At 42.0% G+C, this 16957-nt stretch overlaps 1 protein-coding gene and 1 pseudogene across 4 annotated transcripts in view; one reads left to right on the top strand and one right to left on the bottom strand.

Moving 5' to 3' along the window:
* UQCC1 (ubiquinol-cytochrome c reductase complex assembly factor 1) overlaps positions 1 to 16957 on the top strand; it is a 101760-nt gene that overhangs the window by 61828 nt on the left and 22975 nt on the right. The window lies entirely within an intron of this gene.
* Positions 1425 to 1493, bottom strand: LOC132672943 (U4 spliceosomal RNA; annotated as a pseudogene).

Raw genomic sequence — 16957 nt, 5'->3', positions numbered from 1 at the left:
AATCCCAGTTGTCCCTAGCTGGAAGTACCTTAATTTATATGTGCCCTTCTTCTGGCTCTTACTATTTTGTATCATTGTTACTAGTGTGTATTGACTATCATCCAGGTGAATTGCCTGGGGGCTGCATCAGTTGTATCCTTTGTATTCTCCAAAGTGCTTGTCATTGCCCCTTGGCTGAATGCTTGCCCAGTAAATAACTGATAACAGAAGACCATTCTGGAAGCCCACTGGATGTATTGGAAAAAGTGTGGTGGAGAGGTATCCTTTTTCATTTTGAACATATGTGTTTGCTCTGTTAGTCTTAAATATTGGAAGAAAAAGAAATGAGAAATTGTTTCCTTTACCCTCAGTTTTTTTTTTCTTTTTCCATGCTTTCTGATCTTCTAATAGATTTGACTTAAAAAACAATTTATACATGAGGCATTTTATGTTTTTAAACTAACAAAGATTTTAAATCTATAAAGGATGGTAAAAATAAGAATTACACATACTTTAGTTTTTCTGGAAATTTTCTTCCAGGCTGCTGTAATTCCATTCCCTTCTCCTTCCTACCTCCCCACAAAAATCTTCAAACTTCTGTTTTATTACCAGGAGGTAAAAATTTTGCTATCCTTTGCATCTCTAGGTCAGAATTAAAACTCGCTGCCAAAGGTATTGTTTAAAAGGCAAGGACCACTTTAAGGGTATAGTTTTGCTGCCAATGATATGAATAGTGGAGTGTAAATACAGAGCAATTCTTTGGGCTTGAGGCCTTTAAAATAAGACATGTTTGGGGCGCCTGGGTGACTCAGTCGTTGAAGCGTCCGACTTTGGCTCAGGACATGATCTCACAGTTTGTGAGTTCGAGCTCTGCGTCTGTGCTGACAACTCAGAGCCTGGAGCCTGCATCGGATTCTGTGTCACTCTCTGTCTCTGCCCCTCCGCCGCTTGTGCTCTGTCTCTCTCTCTCAAAAATAAATGAACATTAAAAAAAAAAAAAAATGTAGGGGCGCCTGGGTGGCTCAGTCGGTTGGGCGGCCGACTTCGCTCGGGTCATGATTTCGTGGTCCGTGAGTTCGAGCCCTGCGTCGGGCTCTGTGCTGACAGCTCAGAGCCTGGAGCCTGTTTCGGATTCTGTGTCTCCCTCTCTCTGACCCTCCCCCGTTCATGCTCTGTCTCTCCCTGTCTCAAAAATAAATAAACGTTAAAAAAAATTTTTTTTAAATAAAAAATAAAAAAATTTTATTTTTAATTAATTAATTAATTTAAATATATGAAATTTATTGTCAAAATCGTTTCCATACAACACCCAGTGCTCATCCCAAAAGATGCCCTCTTCAATACCCATCACCCACCCTCCCTTCCCTCCCACCCTCCATCAGCCCTCAGTTTGTTCTCAGTTTTTAAGAGTCTCTTATGCTTTGGTTCTCTCCCACTCTAACCTCTCTTTTAATTAGCAATAATCGCACCTCGGATAAACCTCATTGGCTATGATACTGCCACTGCGCAAAAGCTTCTAACCTCTCTTTTAAAATTTTTTTTTAAATAAGACATGTTCTCAGAAATCAGTCCTTCTTTTGGGAAGTTTTTGTTTTTGTTTTTAAATATCCTAAGCTGGGGGATACCTGGGTGGCTAGTCTTTTAGGTGTTGGATTCTTGATTTCTGCTCAGATCATGGTCCCAGAGTCCATAAGGCTCTGCGCTGGGTGTGGAGCCTGCTTGGTATTCTCTCTCTCTCCCTCTGTCCCCCTGCTCACATGTGCATGGACACTCATGTGCACGCACTCTCTCTCTCTCAAAAAAAAAAAAAAAAAAAAAAATTAAATGTCCTAAGCTGTTGGAGTGGATATTTGTTTATTAGGTGAGAGAAGCCTAAATTCTTAGAAGGCAGAGCAATTTCATTTTGGGATTGGCTCATGAACTTTAGCAGGGACCAACTGAGATGTATCTTTAGTAGATGCATTCTTCACACAAGTTTCCTAACCTCAGGTCTTAAGAAGTAGCAAGAGCGCTTGGAGTACATGCTTTAGGCAGTTTTGTCACTGATCAGATCCCTGGGAGCACACATTCGGAATGCTAGTCTGATGGCTTGGTTGGCCTGTCCTTCTGGGTTGCATATTGGACTCACTTTATTTCAGGGATTGTCCCTGAAAAAGAAGTTATAAACCTTTCTGAATTGAATTTAAATTGAATCTAATTCTATCTATGCACACGATCATTTATCTCTCTCATGGCTGTTTTTACATCCCAGTTATAGATTGTGAATTAACTGAGGTCTGATTCATATTTGTTTATCTTTGTATTCCTATGGTACCTAAAATGGAGCTTTATACTCAGTAGGCATTAAGTAAATGTTTCTTGACTGAGTAAATCGGTAAGTGAATATGATCCCCTTTGTTATCTTCAGTTTCCCTCATGGAATTTCTGTAGGAGAAAGACAGTGAACTTTTTGAAACCATTCAGTGAACCATTTTGAACCATTTTGAAAGCCCTGGCTGCCTTGGTGCATGGACACCTAAGATACACTTCTTAAATACTCTTCATACTCCTAATTCAGTTCATCATTTCAGAACTGTTTACCTCTCCAACCTATCGTGTATATATATATATACATACATACATATATATATATGTATATATATATATACACTATATATATATACATGATATATATATATATGTATGTATATATATATATATATGTGTATATATATATTCATTCATTCATTCATTTATTGCCTCCAGTCTCTCTAAGTGCCCAGTTCCCTTTGACATCTTTTGTACCATAGATTCTAATACTGCTTAGACCTGTGTGTACTGAGCACCCTGCCATTTTCCACATCTCCCTTTCAGGGGTTAATGGTTCTTCTAAATAAATCTCTGGGAGCTCCTGGGTGGCTCAGTCGGTTAAGCATTTGACTTTAATTCAGGTCATGATCTCACGGTTCATGGGTTCGAGCCCAGCATTGGGCTCTGTGCTGACTGCTCGGAGCCTGGAGCCTGCTTCAGATTCTGTGTCTCCCTCTCACTCTGCCCCTCCCCTGCTCGTGGTCTTCTCTCTCTGTCTCTCAAAAAGAAAAACAAAACATTAAAAATAAATAAACACATCTCCCTCAGGAGATGGGATAAATAGCTCCATGAACCTGTTCTTCCTAGGTTTCTTGTCTTGCTTCTGCTGTCATCTCTATCAATCCAGCACCCCCTCCACCCGCTGGAATTCTTAGTCTTCCTCAACCCCTGCCTCATCCTCTGTACCCAAATTGTCCTGTCACTTTTCTGCCGAAAATATCTTTGGATTTTATCCTCCCTTCTGTTCCATTGCTTATATCCACCCTCATCATCTCTCCTTTATTGCACACGGCCTCCTAACTAGTTCCTGGACTTTCTCTACTCTAGTGAACCCTGTCACCACATAAACCACCAGAGGTTTTTCCAATTTCTACATCTGATTGGATCCCTCCTCTGTCTAGAAATCTGAGGAACAAAATTCAAACATCTTAGCAATGGTATGTAGAACTCTTCATAGTTATATAGGAGAATGTTCTTAGAAGATACAGTATTTAGGATTGAAATGTTTTGATATTTTCACATAGTTTAGCAAAAGAAAAAAGGATGTGTGTGTGTGTGTGTGCGTGCGCAGAGAGAGACATGAAGCAAATATTACAAAATATTAACAATTGTGAATCTAAAAATCATACAAATTTTTGTTTTACTACTCTTACATTTTTTAAGTTTGATTTTCAAAGTGAAAAATGGGGCGGGGGGGGGAAGAAATCTTCATATTCTAGACCCCGCCTACCTCTTTAGTCTGATTGCCAACAAACCTCTAATACACAAATGTTCATGCTCAAGCGCGTCTAGACGCACACATACATGCCAGATTGTCACTGATGCTATAGTATGCATCTGGATAGTACCTCTTACACGCAGCTTTTCCCAGCATTCCCTCCCCCACCATAATAATTGGTATATTTGGCCACTCCCTTCTCTCTATTGCTGTAGCACTTTGCACAAACTTCTGAGAGAGGGCTTACCATGCTCTACTGTAATTGTGGGTTTGTGTAGGTCATGCCCATTAGATGGGATGAGGATCCTAGGATTCCTGGTGTCTTACACAGAGTGCCTGACACAGTCACCCCTCAGATACCTGTTGAGTGAACACACGTCCTTGCTTCTATTATTAGTGACTGGGCAGCACTATCTTTCAAATACTGACTTAATGAATGGTCTCTTATCACACCTGGATTCAATTTCTCTGACCACCCTCTCCCCGAAAAGAGTTTCATTTTTCTCTCCCTGACCTTCCTCCTGGGTTCCTTGGCTCTCTCATCATTTATATTTCTAATTCACTTTATGGGATAAATGAACCTTAGGATGTTAGATGGAGTGCCTCAGATATCTCTCATTCAATGGTTCTCAATCTGAAGGGGCTCAGATGTGTTAATTTTGAAACATATCCCCAGAAAATTTCTGATGTACATCTCAGGGTGAGGACTATAGATCTGGTCCCACTGTTTTAATTTATGTGGTGAGAAAATGCGGTCCCAGAGAAGTTAATTGATTTGCCCGAGGTCATGCAGCTAGAAAATAGCAGAATGAGTACCCAAACTAGGGGATGCTGGTTCCCAGTCCAGTATCCACTTTATTATACTGTGATCCCTCACGGGGGGGGGGGGGGGGGGGGGGGGATCAGTTTCATGGCAGTTTCCTTCTCCCTGGTCTTCTTACCAAGGACTTCCAAAGGCCAAGAGGACAGCTTTTCTCGAATCTCAAGGCATTCCATTTCTTCAGCACAGTCCCCAGGCTGAGGCCCCTTTTATTCAGACTTTCTAATCCAATACGGCAGAGGTTTCCTACTCAATAGGACTAATAGAGATTAAGGGGAAAAAAGGACAGGTGAGAATGCTAACAATGTTCTGAATTTGTTTCTTTTTCCAGCATTTAGAGTCTGAACGTCTCCACATAGTCTGAATTTGCCTTAGTTGATTTTACAATTATTTTTCAGAGACTCCTTGGTTGTGTTTTTTTAAGAGTAGAGGAACACGGAGACTGAACACTGTGCTAGGAGAAGCTGGGCTAGGAGACTAACAAAGGCGGTATTATACTGTGCGCTGCCGACCCAATAAATGAATTCAGGAGACACCTAGATGTGTTTCTCGTGGAGGGCGTGAGGGGGAGGGGTCTGGTGAAAAGGCAGAAAGGTGGGATTAAAATAAATTAAAATGGGGCCAGCATGCTGGATAAGGGGACAGCCTCTTCCTGTTCCCACTGTTGCTTAAGATTTTTCATTCTGTTTAGTTCAAAAGTTAAAACTAGTCTTTAACCATGTACTTCATACTCTCCCATCCCCCACTTTCTTAACATCAGAAAAGAATTTAGTTGTAAAACTATTTCAGTCTGATACAGCAGTGTTTATTGTTTGAATGCTACATCTATTGGATGTCTTAGACTATTGAAACTGGAAAGGAACCTGAAATAAGCTAGTCCAGAGAGTTTCAAAGTGTGGTCCTCAGACCAGCAGTCTCAACATCATTTAGGAACTTGTTAAAAATGCAAGTTTAGGGCTCCACCCTGGATCTGCTGAATCAGAAACTCCGGTGGTAGGGCCCAGCAATCTATTTTTTGGGTTTTTTTTAAACGTTTATTTTGAGAGAGACAGAGAGCACGCACACAGGGGAGGGGCAGAGAAAGAGGGAGAGAGAGAATTCCAAGCAGGCTCTGCGCTGTCATGTTGAGCCTGACACAGGGCTCAATCTCACAAATTGTGAGATCATGACCTGAGCCGAAATCAAGAGTCAGACACTTAAACGACTGAGCCACCCAGGGGTCCCACCAGCAGTCTGTTTTAACAGACTCCCCAGTTAGAGGGCCACTGCTCTAGTCTCATCCTGTCATTTAACTGATGGAGAAACTGGCTCAAGGAGAGCTGGATAAATTTAAGTTAGAAGTCAACTAAAGAGAGGAACTCAAGTCTCCTGAGTGCCAGCTCTTACTGTTCTCCCTGCTGAGGGGAGCAGGGTCTGGGCATGGGCAGGTGCCCTGTGAAAGAGGATTTCAGCATAATACAGAAACGTAGTAGCTAACGTTTACCTAGAACTTTCTCTTTGATGTGCACTTTATAAATACCATATGAGTTTTACATTAACCACAATCTTTCCTTTGAGGTCATATATCTATCCTTGTTTTATAGATGAAGACACTAGAATCAGAGGTTAGTTATTAGTTTCCTGTAGCTGCTGTAACAACTTACCACAAACTTGGTGGCTTAAAACAACACAAATTTATTCTCCATAGTTCTGGAGGCCAGAAATCAGCTTCACTGGGCCAAAATCAAGGTATTAGCAGGGCTGTGCTCCTTCTGGAGGCTTTAGGGGAGACTCTGTTCTTTGCCCTCTCCAGCTTCTGGTGGCTGCTGGCATTCTTTGGCTTATGGCCACATCACTCCCTCTGTGGTCATGTTGCCTTCTCCTCTGCTATCTGGGTCTAGGGGACTTCTGCCTCCCTCTTATATGGGTACATGTAATTATATTCAGGGCCCACCTGAATAATTCAGGGTAACCTCCGTATCTGAAGACCCTTAATCTAATCATAACAACAAAGTCCTTTTCCCCCATATAAGGTACATTCCCAGGTTCCAGGAATTAGAATGTAGATCTCTTGGGAGACCATTATTCCACCTACCAGTAAGGTAACTTAACCAGTCTTACATAGTAAATATGAGCCTGGATTGGAACCCAAATCTGCCAGACTCAAGAGACCATGCTCTTAATCACTACCCTGTACTGCCTGAAAAGGTCATCATTACTAGGAACTATGGCTCTAACATAAGCATTGAGATTTTTAACCCAAGTGTTGTTTCCTTCTTCCTCTATCTTGTATAACATTACTTGTCACATAACACTGAAGTATGCCTGTATGTTGGTCTGGACTCCTTCAGTTAAATTGTTAGCTCCTAGAGGGTAGAGATTGTATCTTTTTTTCTTCCATTTAAAAAAATGGAGTTATAATTCATCTACCATAAAATCCACCATTTTTAGTATATATATATTTTTTTAATTTAATTTTTTAAGTAAATTCACAGTGTTATGCAACCATCACTGTCTAATTCCAGAGCATTTTCATCATCTCAAAAAGAAACTCTGTGCCCATTAGCAGCCACTTCCCATTCCTTTCTTCCCTCAGCCCCTGACAACCCCTACTCTACTTTCTGTCTCCATAGATTTACCTATAATGAGGCATTTCATATAAATGGAACCATATAATATGTGGCCTTTTCTATCTGTCTTTCACCTAGCATAATGTTTTCAAGGTGTATCCATGTTGTGGTGTGTGTCAGTACACCATTCCTTTTTTTTTTTTTTAATGTTTATTTATTTTGAGAGAGAGAGAGTGAGTGTATGAGTGTACAAGGCAAGCCGGGGAGGGGCAGAGAGAGAGGGAGAGAGAGAATCCCAAGCTGACAGTGCAGAACCTGCCTTGGGACTCAGTCTCACGAACCTTGAGATCATGACCTGAGCCGAAATCAAGAGTCAGACCCTCAACTGACTGAGCCACCTGGGCGCCCCAGTTCTTCATTCCTTTCTATGGGGTAGTCTATTGTATGGATATGCCACATTTGATTATCCATTTATCAATTGATGGACATTTGGGTAGTTTTCCATTTTTTGGCTTTTATGAATAATGCTGCTGTGAAATTCATGTACAGGTTTTTGTCTGAACATAGGTTTTCAGTTCTCTTGGGTATATTACTTAGGGGTGGAATTGCTGGGACATACAGTGATGCTATGTTTAACTTTTTGAGCAACTCCGGTATTGCATTTTGTATCAAGTTATTTGAATTTCAGTGTGACATCTATTGTTATTTGTTTGTAACAAATAGCATTCTCATAATATGTAGTCTTAATCATATTTCTCATCTTACTGCCAAAAGATTTTTATACCTGTAACTATTTACAGTAGAGAGAATGGACGGTATGGTATAACGGAGGGAGTTCTGGCCAGCATGACCACTCTCTGGGTGAGCTCAAGTAAGTCAAATCACCTCACCTCTCTGGGGAGGAGAGCTAGATGATTTCTAAATTCTCTTCCAGACTTAACATTCCGCAACTCTGTGAGAGTCTGAAAAGCTAGCCTTGTGTTAAATCCCAGAGCTTGTGTTCTGTTTTTTTAGCAGTTCATCATTCTCTGTCTGATTTCTGTTCCCAGACACAAACAAGGTTTTACCCATCTATCCATCCATTTTATTGTGGCCTGCTAGCTTCCATGTACTCTGCTAGGCACTGGAGATACACAGATGATGAAGATACTGTCCCTGGCTCCCCGGTCTAGTAGGAAAAGACAAACATATAAGCAGGTGATTACAGTATTAAGAGATTGTGATATTTAAAAATTGCTGAGAAGGCCCAGAGGAGAGAAGCTTGGAGTAGATGACATTTGGGTTGTATCTTTTCAGATAAGTGTTTGACAGATGAGAGGAACCTTCCAGGCAGAGGAATAGTGTAGGTAGAGGCAGGATTGTGTGAGGACAAAGCATGTTTGCCTTTGTATGATGACTTTTGTCCTTTTCCTGCAGTGCTGAAATCAGACTCTCTTTATTCAGACTAGCTCCATTTTGAGATCATTTTGGGTGTCCAGTATTCAGAGACTCCTTGACTCAAAGGTCTGCAAAATAACATATTTTGTCTAAGTCCTGGCCACCTATAGAATTTCTCCCCCCCCCCCCCCCCCCCGCTCTTTTTAAGGGCACTTCAGACTCAATTTCAGAGTAATGAAGTTCCCTAAGTGGCTAAGGAGCCTTGATCAAGATTTGGGTTTTTTCTGAACTTAAGCTTAGTTTGGGCTCTTGCAAATGCCCTCTGGTCTCCCTGAGGGTTTTAGTTACATAAAAATATTAGGAACATAAAATTTTACAATATGATCAGCACAGCACAAACTAAATTTCTAACCTTTGACTAGAAACATATATGGAAGGCTTTGTGTTTTAAACTGCCCCCTTCCCAGCCTCCTAGCCTTCATGAGAGGTCATTGTACAGCTCTTTCCATGGTCACTGTTCTCTTCCCTTTTACTGGAGGGCAAAACTAGGGCAGAGAAATAATTTTTATTCACTTCTGAAAGGTTACAGTAATAAAGAAACTCTTGTTAACATCAGAGAACGTTGCAGCCAAGAGTTTTCACAGTCTGGCATTGTTTATTTTACATGTAATTTGGAACCTTCTGCACTCTTAAAATATTGGCACAAAAATGTTTTAACTGTTGAAGTACTTCATTGCAAGCAGCAGTAGTGTGGTGTCAGAGGGGCAGCAGGGCTCTGGAGAGCCATTTGCCCTGTTCCTGTTGGAGAGAAAAACGGTGTAAGCGTGCGTGTGTGTGTATGTGTGTGCACATACACGTTCACTCAAGTATACATGAACCTTTTTGCATTTAGAAACAAGAACTTTCTCTGTCTTGATGAACTTATATGCATACCTTTATTTAACAATGAGAGTAGTAGAACAATCCTGTTTTCCTGTTGCCAGGGCTGCCAGAAAGTACAGAGCTTCCCTTATTTAGGTATTTGATATAATTTTTCATTATCCTCTCTCTCTCTCACACAGACAGTTTATTACTTAACCCTTTTCTCTTACTTTTTTTTTTCTTTTCTTCTTTTGGTTGAGATGTATACTGTGGGCCAGATTCTGGCAGACATTTTACAGATACCATCTCAATCACAAATTGCCTGGTTAGAGAGGTGAGTGTACCCATTTTGTAGCTGAGGAGAACTGAGGGGCAGAAAAGTTGAAGAACTTGGCTGTGGCCACCACAAGAAGTCACAAGCCCAGATCTGACTGACTTTCAAACTTTTGCTCTTTTGGCCATACCACATACCTTTTGTTATAAGCCAACTTGAACCTTTTTTGGAAGTAGGTAGAATATAAGAACAAGTGAATGAACTAATGACTAACCTATCCATTGATAGGAGTAAAGTCAGTTGTGTTGATTGAGATAGTAATAGACAGAAGTACCTGGCTCCATCAAAGGGCTGTTGTTATTGTTGATGTTGTTTTGTTAGGTTGAAATTAAGATTTGAAAATAATTACAGAAGGATCCCATTATTAAATGGGAAGAATACTGGCATGGTGATTGGGCATCCATAGTTCCAGGCTCAACTTTGCTCCTAGAATTTGGAGGATCTTCTCTTTTCCCCCATCTGTTTCATGTCCTGAGGTCTTAAAATAGAGCTATTTATATTAACCTAGCCTTGCTCAGATCCAGGGATTCCCCAAGGGTGATCATGCTCTCTCTAACCTATCTGGTCTGTGAACAGTGGCCTCATAAGCTCTTCTTCCTCCAGATCTTTCTTCCTTGGCCTCCAAAGTGGAGCCTTGGCAAAAGAGGCAGAGGTTACCCCCACCAGGTGAGCTCTGTGAGCTCTGTAGAGGTATCACCAAGCCAGGCCCTTCTCTAGCCAGGGATCTCTAGCAGGGGGCTCCTTCCCCTATAGGAGTTCTATCTGGCTCTGAGAAAAGGATGCTCTGCTATCATATATGTATGTGTGTAACTTCCCAAGCACTTACCTCTCATCACATGGGCTTTGGAGCCAGACAGACCTGGGTTCTAATCCATGCTGTGCCACAACCTTGAGACCCTAGGCAACTCTCTTTACCTTTCATTGTCTACATTTCTTTCTCTATAAGTCACACATAGCATGTGACTTAAAAAATATGATGCTAGTAATGACTTAGTACAGTGCTTGGCACATTTTAGTCACTTGATAAAATAGGCACTGTTTGGAACCTTTCTATGGCACCTAGCGTAGGCTGCCTTATTTGAAGATTTATGTATACATCTGTTATGCCTCACTGGATTCTGACTTTCTGGAGGACAGAGATCATATCTTTCATCTTTGTCTCACTTATTCTGCCTGGCATAGGTCATGTGCCTTGCAGGCACTCAGTCGAAGTTGGCTAAATCTGTTAGGATGACTTGGACAGAGCAGGGTGGGCATGAATATTTTAGTTTCTCCATCTGAACTTGGGGAAATAGTAACTCCTTATTTTGGAGCCTTTGAGGACAATTTAAAACGATATGTGTGAAGTGTTTGGAGCCCTTTGAAAGGAGGGTACTGGGGAAATTAATGGTGTTTTTGCTTTTCTTGGGAAAGCCCTTTGTGGTTCCTAGTGAATAAATTACTTGGAGTGAGTTTTCTAACACCTCCTACTCTGCTTTTTTTTTTTTTTTTTTTTTTAAATAACTGTCTGCTGTACTGCTTCTTTTGCTCTGACTTACAAAGATCTATATTTTTGGTTTTGGACTTTTGACCTCTTTCTGCTCCCAGGAGAGAAATTTCTATCAGAATAATAAAAGGTGTAAACTGTGTGTGTTGCCCCTTTTGTGGGCCTTGGGTAGTTCAGCTGCTAGGGTTAAGAATCAGCAGGCTTGTGGTTTGTGCCTGGTTATGGGGGAAGTAGGAGACAGTTCCCATTAAGCACTCCGTGGCATTCTCTGTGTCTCCCACACTACTCCTTTCATCCCTGTCCTATGCCCTTTTGCTGAGATTCTTTGGATTTCAAATGAATTCTAGTGTCTATGGTATTTTGAGTACAGATAATTTATGACTATGCTTCTTCTCTTTCAAAGACAGAAGGTGTTTATCATCTGCTGTGCTTTGGGTCCCAAGCTGAGTTGCCTGCCGAAGAGGATCCTCCTTCTGGAGGAAGGAGAGGATGGGAGAGTTGAAAAACCACTCACTAGTCTTGGAGTCAAAAGAGTAGGGAATTAAACTTAGTTCCACCATTAACCAGCAGCTTCAAGTTGAAGAGACTAGACCAGATTATTTCTAAGAGCCCTTCCAACTTGAAAAAAATCTGAGTTAAGAGTTTTCCAGTCCAGGGTAGTATTCAAAGTAGGGGAACAGCAGTTTACCAGACTTCCTACTTATTCTGTAAGCTTCTTTTGCTCTAGCCCTGAAAGAACTGGCCCTTTTCCTATTATCCTCAGCTCAGAGGCCCAGAAGAGACTTGAGTAGATTTGGGGACCAATTTGGGGTTTGTAACATGCTGGAGTTGTGGTCTGAAGCCATGGGTAGACATGGATGGCAGAAGAATTCCGCTTGGTGGTGACGGCCAGGAACTGTGTAAAGGAAGTCCAGACTGCTCTGGCTGATGACAGGAAGCCCCATTCAGGGCTAGCCCTCACTGGTCAGAATTGCAAAGCAGTCAGTTTATATTTTGTGTCACTTCAATGGCCGGCAATCTCCTAGAAGTTTGATAGGCACAAAGATGATCCTCATTTAATCTTTTCAATTGAGGACACTTAGTCCTGGCAAGAAAAAATGGCTTGTTTGGAGTCCTATATTAGTAGTAGAGCAGAGATTAAAACTTACCGCTGATTGATTCTTTTTTCTTTTCTTTTCTTTTTTCTTTTCTTTTCTCTTTTCTTTTCTTTTCTTTTCTTTTCTTATTTTAAGTTTATTTATTTATTTTGAGAGAGAGAAACAGCCTGCAAGCGAGGGAGGGGCAGAGAGAGAGGGAGAGAGATTCCCAAGTAGGCTCTGCACTGCCAGTGCAGAGCCCGACGCAGTGCTCAAACCTATAGACCATGAGATTATGACCTAAGCCAAAATCTAGAGTCAGACACTTAACTGACTGAGCCACCGAGTCAGCCCCAACTCTATTCTTTTCATTACATCATATTATTACCTTTGCCATTCCCTGGAGCTCCCATACATACCCTCCATTTACCTTCTTGTGATACAGATCTCTTTTGATCCTTTTCTCTTTAGGTCAGTGTTCTAGTGTCTAGCACAGTGTTTAGTACATAATAGGCCTTTATCAAGTGTTAGTGGTTGAGTGAGTGAAATCACAGAGTCTATTCCTAACTCATTATCAGAATGAGAATCAGTGGGCTCCCATCCTATCCCCACATCAGGACACCATACACAGCACTGGGCAGTATTCATATTATGAGCCTTGAATGACAGGATTAGGGCAATAGCACTAAAATTATTATTTAACATTCTATGTATTTTATTTTGCCTATTGCCTATTTCACAATAGGCAAGTACATTCTACTTCCTAGAATGCAAGCTCCAGGAGTTCAAGTATTGTCTCTCTCTCTCTCTCTCTCTTTTTTTTAAGATTAAAAAAAATTTCTTTTTAATGTTTATTTATTTTTGAGAGAGAGAGACAGAGACAGAGTGTGAGCAGGGGAGGGGCAGAGAGAAAGGGAGACACGAGATCCGAAGCAGGCTCCAGGCTCCAGGCTCCAGGCTCCAGGCTCCAGGCTCCAGTGTTAGCACAGAGCCCGATCCAGGGCTTGAACCCACAAACCGTGAGATCATGACCTGAGCCGAAGTCGGACACTTAGCTGACAGAGCCACCTAGGCGCCCCTTAAGATTTTATTTTTAAGTAATCTCTACACCCATTGTGGGGCTTGAACTCACAACCCCGAGATCAAGAGTTGCACGCTCTACAGACTGAGCCTGCCGAGCAGCCCTGTATTGTCTCATATTTATTGCTGTAGCTTCAACTCCTAGAACAGTGTTTGGGGGATGGTTAACACTGAATATACATTTGTTGATGATGAAGGCACTATTGAATTTCTTTTTCCCTTCAGGCTCAGCATCATTATTAATTTTATGGCTCTATTAAGGATTTTTTTATTCACTTATTTAGGGAACATTTTTTTTCAATTTTTTTTAATGTTTATTTATTTTTGAGGAGAGAGGCAGAGCGCGAGTCGGGGAGGGACAGAGAGAAAGAGGGAGACACAGAATCCGAAGCAGGCTCCAGGCTCTGAGCTGTCAGCACAGAGCCTGATGCGAGGCTCGAATCCACGAACCGCGAGATCACGACCTGAGCTGAAGTCGGATGCCCAACTGACTGAACCGCCCAGGTGCCCCATATATAGGGAACATTTAGGGAACATCCTCACTGTGTGCTAATCTGCAAATGCTGTTGGTAGAGAGTGCACCAGAGAGATCTTACAGGGCTTACAGTCTCTAGCCTATACCAAAAAGAGAAATGAAGTTGAATTTTTCCTGGGTTAGGTTCTAAACTAAATAGATAAACAAGTAAGATTTGAGTTCACCTGTTTTTTTGCTTGTTTTGTTGTATTTTTGCTGCAGCCTTCTGGAGAAGCTGGCCCAGCCCAGGGCTGAGTGTGATGGCGGGATGGTACTGGAAACTAGGCAGCCCCCAGAGGCTGAAGAGAGGGATGGAGACTGGCAGCCCTGGCTCCAGTGGAGGAGTGGGTTGGGTTTGTAACTTGCTTTCTAAGGCAGAATCACAGTGGTTGAGAGCCCTCGGGCACCAAAGCCAGACTGGGCTCAGATGCCATCCCAGCCGTGTGACCTTGGGTAAGGTCCTTAGTCTCTGTGCCTCCATTTTTTTTCCTCTGTAAAATAGGGATAGCTATAGTACCTACCTCACCTTAGAGCATTATGGAGGTTTAAGAGAGTTATCACGTGTGAGAATTTTTGAACAGTGCCTGGGGGCTAGGCAGATGTTTGCAGATACTCATTTTGTTACTTATTGTTAAGTATTTTCATGTCACATGGTAATGTAGAAAGAAAAAATAAAGGCAGTTTTGCATAATTTAGATGGAAAAACTGAGTTTCAGAGATTTGTCTTTGAGAGTCACAAGGTGGCAAAATGGAGCTGACTGAGCCCAGAATTTACTTAGATTTCAAAGCATTTCTAAGGTCTGAGTAGGACTTGTTGAAGACAAATCACTAGAGAGAGCAACTTTTTAACAGATACAGCATTCCAACTGAGGCTTTCTTTTTTCTTTGGATAAAATGTTTACCCTTTTAGTAACCTTTTACTGAAAAAAGAGGCCAAAAAGAATTAGCCTATAGAGACAAGTGTCCATTCCATTTCCTGGGAATCTGAACGTTACTGTTTGTCTCACCATTGACCGCCTCATTACTTGCGCAAGAGTACCTCTACTAGAATTCAGGCTTAGCCATTCCCAGGATACTTCAGCAGGATTCTATCAGGTGGATGGCAGTTCTGTTTGAGCCTTAAGACAAAAAGAATGTTGGACTAGGAATCAGATGACATTGTTTCTCTGAACATCTTGACCATCTATGAGCTGGGTGATAATTGGTAAGTCACCTTTCTGACTCATTTCTCTCCCTCTACTCTCTCCCCCTGGTCATATGCATTTCTGCATTTCTACAGCAGGGAACAGCCTCTTTCTCAGGTTACCACAGGATCAGTGTTTTGGAAATTGTATGGTTCTGAGCAATAAACAGTAAGGAAACAGCAGTGAAAGACCAGCATTCTTTATGACCTGTAGAGAACAATGGAAATGTCCACCTTACTGTTTGGAGCTGTATGTAGACTTGGTCTGACCTGTTTGGGGCTGTAGACTTTGGTCTGACCTCCTCTCCTCAGCTGGAGTCACTAGTTAACATGTGTGATTCAGTTGATTAGGGTGGCCCATCTCTTTTGCTCCCCATTACTGCAGAGAAGGAGAAGACAGGACTGTTTTGTAAAAAATGCTAGAAATCTCAAGATTGGGAAGGGCATAGATCCTCAGGAAATGTTTTCCAGGCAACATGATGTCTGTCTTGGAATTGCTGAGTGGGAAAGGATTGTGGCTGGAGTCAGTGAGCTCAGTGTTGCCTCCAGGTCTTCTGGGATATTTAGATCTTCAGTACACAGGACAAGTGACAGTGCCCAGGCTCCATTAGCAAAGAACTTACTAATTTGTTAATTATCCATTTTCATCTGTTTCGTTTATAAGTCTGTGCTTTTGAGATAGCTGGTTATTGATGGGGAACAAGCATCCTGTAGTGTTCTACAGTCCCCAGTCTGCCTAAATTTAATAAAAAGTCATTTAGGGGTGCCTGGGCGGCTCTGTCTGGACTTCGGCTCAGATCATGATCTCGCGGTCCGGTCCGGGGTTCAAGCCCCACGTTGGGCTCTGTGCAGGCATCTCAGCTCAGCCTGGAGCTGCTTCAGATTCTGAGTCTCCCTCTAACTTTGCCCCTCCCCACTCATGCTTTGTCTCTCTCTCTCTCTCTCTCTCTCTCTCTCTTTCTGTCTCAAAAATGAATAAACATTAGGGGCGCCTGGGTGGCTCAGTCGGTTAAGCGTCCGACTTCAGCTCAGGTCACGATCTCGCGGTCCGTGAGTTTGAGCCCCGCGTCGGGCTCTGGGCTGATGGCTCAGAGCCTGGAGCCTGTTTCCGATTCTGTGTGTCCCTCTCTCTCTGCCCCTCCCCCGTTCATGCTCTGTCTCTCTCTGTCTCAAAAATAAACGTTAAAAAAAAAAATTAAAAAAAAATGAATAAACATTAAAACTTTTTTAAAAAAAATCATTTAAAAAACAACATCATGCCTGCAGCTTTTCTGCACTCGTAAGTGCAGTCATGAGGTCCATGGTGCATTTGGGAGCCCGCAAGTGTCTCTGGAAACCTAAGGTGTGTCAGCATCCTGCTGACAGTAATCAGACCTCATGACTGCAGGTAGAATGCAGAGGCCCCAGAGGGATGATATCCCTTGATTGGTAGTGAACAGATTACTGGGAACGGGGATCAGCTCTAGGCCCTGATGTTCTGTACTCCTGCTCCGCTGGAGACGCCTGCCGGGCTCTAGCTAAGTACACATCTTGCTCATATTACATCTTGTTCAAGTAAGATTTTCCATTACCACAACACAGGAGACATTGAGGGCACTGTGATTGCTAAAACCCTACAAGACTGGTTGTCTGCCCTTAGTGCTACCAGGGTCAGAAAGTCATCAGCTTATGATTACATATAACTGTTATATTCTTTTTTCAGCTAGCATTTAGTGAGGTCTGATTATGTGCAAGTCATGGCCTCCTCACCTTTTCCCCTCCACACCCACTGCTGATCCTGCTATAGACATTTCTCTTAAAAGCATTCCTTCCTCTTTATTCCCGTTGCCATTTATGCTAATTCAGTTCCTTACCAACTCTCACTTACACCATTGCTGCAGCCTCCTCTAGTATTCCTTTTTTTTTGAGAGA

Source organism: Panthera onca, chromosome A3 (genome assembly GCF_046562875.1).
Source record: "Panthera onca isolate mPanOnc1 chromosome A3, mPanOnc1 haplotype 2, whole genome shotgun sequence".
In the NCBI taxonomy this organism is placed as follows: domain Eukaryota; kingdom Metazoa; phylum Chordata; class Mammalia; order Carnivora; family Felidae; genus Panthera; species Panthera onca.
The sequence above is the reverse complement of the archived record's forward strand: the minus strand, read 5'-3'. Positions and strand labels throughout refer to the sequence as shown.